The following is a 3,048-nucleotide window of genomic DNA, read 5'->3' on the forward strand; positions in this document are numbered from 1 at the left end:
GACTACTTCTTTCTTCCTAAAATTCTTAAATATTCCAAAACTGATAAAAATTGCCATTGGAGTTGTTTTGGAGTCGGTTTACTTACCGTACCACATACATATTCCTTTTCGGAGTCTGGAACATTCTGGAAAGTGTCCCTTATGTATTCCTCATGGGTTACGGTTTCAATAATATTAGTTTCAACATTGATAGGATTACCTGAAATATAATGTTTAATTCTCTAACCGTTTACCACCCTTGGACTTGTGCCTTCGAAGTTGTTGATTTTTATGTTATGAGAACGATAGACCTCCTCGATGACGTAAGGACCTTCCCATTTAGAGAGAAGTTTTCCTGCAAAAAATCGTAAACAAGAGTTGAATAATAACACATAATCTCCTACGTTAAACTCACGCTTTTGTATCCTTTTGTCATGCCAGCGTTTGAATTTTTCTTTAAATAACTTGGCATTCTCATAAGCTTGGGTTCTCCATTCATCAAGTGAGATAATATCAAACAACCTCTTCTCACCGGAAAGTTTGAAGTCATAGTTGAGCTCTTTAATATCCCAATATGCTTTATGTTCAAGTTCAAGAGGTAAATGACACGCTTTTCCATAAACCATCTTATATGGAGACATACCCATATGATTTTTGTATGCAGTTCTATAGGACCATAATGCATCATCAAGTTTTTTGGACCAATTCTTTCTAGATCTATTCACAGTCTTTTGCAAACTTAATTTGAGCTCTCTATTGCTCAACTCTACTTGACCACTAGACTGCGGATGATAAGGAGATGCGATTCTATGATTGGCATCATACTTAGAAAGCATCTTACGGAAGGCACCATGAATAAAATGTGAACCACCATCAGTCATAAGATATCTAGGGACTCCAAACCTCGGAAAAATAACTTCTTTAAGCATTTTAATAGAAGTGTTATGATCAACACTACTAGTTGGAATAGCTTCTACTCACTTAGTAACGTAATCAACAGCAACTAAAATATGTGTATAACCATTAGAGGCAGGAAAAGGTCCCATATAATCAAAGCCCCAAACATCACATGGTTCAATAACAAGAGAGTAATTCATAGGCATTTCTTGACGTCTACTAATGTTACCTATTCTTTGACATTCATCACAAGATAAGACAAACTTATGAGCATCTTTGAAGAGAGTAGGCCAATAAAAACCAGATTGTAGTACCTTGTGTGCAGTTCTATCTCCAGCATGGTGTCCTCCATAGGATACAAAGTGACACTTGCGTAGGATCTGTTCATGTTCATGCTCAGGCACACAACGTATAATAACACCATCTAATCCTTGTTTGTAAAGGTGTGGGTCATCCCAGAAGTAATGTCTTAAATCATAAAAGAACTTTTTCTTTTGCTGTATGTGAAACTAGGCGGTATAAATTTAGCAACAATTTAATTAGCATAATCAGCATACCAAGGAGCAGTATGAGAAGCATTAATGACCGCTAATTGTTCATCAGGAAAGCTATCATCAATAGGCAGTGGGTCATCAAGAACATTCTCTAACCTAGAGAAGTTGTCTGCAACGGGGTTCTCAGCTCCCTTTCTATCAATAATATGCAAATCAAATTCTTGGAGCAAGAGAACCCATCTAATGAGTCTAGGCTTAGCATCTTTCTTTTCCATAAGATATTTAATAGCAGCATGATCAGTGTGAATAGTAACTTTGGAATCAACAATATAAGGTCTAAACTTATCACAAGCAAACACAACTGCTAAGAATTCTTTTTCAGTGGTAGCGTAATTTCTCTGGGCAGTATCAAGAGTCTTACTAGCATACTGGATAACATTCAATTTCTTATCGACTCTTTGCCCTAGAAAAGCACCTACAACATAATCACTAGCATCGCACATAATTTCAAAAGGTAAATTCCAATCAGGTGGCTGAACAATAGGTGCAGTGATCAAAGCTTTCTTAAGTATTTCAAATGCTTCTACACAATCATCATCAAAGACAAAAGGAATATCTTTTTGCAATAAATTAGTCAGAGGCCTAGAGATTTTAGAAAAGTCCTTAATGAACCTCCTATAAAAACCGGCATGACCTAGGAAACTTCTTTTACCTTTTATGTCCTTGGGACATGGCTTATTTTCAATAGCATCAACTTTGGCTTTGTCAACTTCAATACCTCTCTTGGAAATCTTATGCCCCAAGACAATGCCTTCATTAACCATAAAGTGACACTTTTCCCAATTCAGACGAGACTAGTGTCTTCGCATCTCTGCAAAACTCGATCAAGGTTGCTCAAACAATCATCAAAAGAGGATCCATAAACGGAAAAGTCATCCATGAATACCTCACAAATCTTTTCACAAAAATCAGAGAATATAGCCATCATGCATCTTTGAAAGGTAGCAGGTGCATTACATAAACCAAAGGGCATACATCTATAAGCAAAAGTACCAAAAGGGCAAGTAAAAGTAGTTTTAGATTGATCCTTCGCTGACACAGGTATTTGAGAGAAACCAGAATAACCATCTAGAAAGCAGAAATGTGTGTGTTTGGATAGTCTTTCTAGCATTTTATCAATAAAAGGTAAATGGTAATGATCTTTCTTAGTAGCTTTATTTAACTTACGGAAATCAATTACCATCCTATAACCTGTAATAATTCTTTGTGGGATCAATTCATCTTTATCATTAGGAACAACGGTAATACCTCCCTTTTTAGGAACACAATGGACAGGGCTTACCCATTCACTATGAGCAACGGGATAAATAATACCTACCTCAATGAGCTTTAGTATCTCCTTTCTTACCACTTCTTTCATCTTGGGATTTAGTTGTCGTTGAGGATCTCTAACTGGTTTGGTATCTTTTTCCACTGTAATTTTGTGTTGGCATAATGTGGGACTAATGCCCTTGAGATCATCCAGAGTATATCCAATAGCTTCTCGGTGCTTCTTCAGAGTTTTCAATAATCTTTCTTCTTCCTGCTCTGAAAGGTTAGCACTAATAATAACAGGATATATTTCCTTTTCATCAAGATAAGCATACTTAAGATTTTCAGGTAATGGTTTGAGTTCAAA

This window comes from Triticum dicoccoides, chromosome 3B (genome assembly GCF_002162155.2).
Source record: "Triticum dicoccoides isolate Atlit2015 ecotype Zavitan chromosome 3B, WEW_v2.0, whole genome shotgun sequence".
Classification (NCBI taxonomy): Eukaryota; Viridiplantae; Streptophyta; class Magnoliopsida; order Poales; family Poaceae; genus Triticum; species Triticum dicoccoides.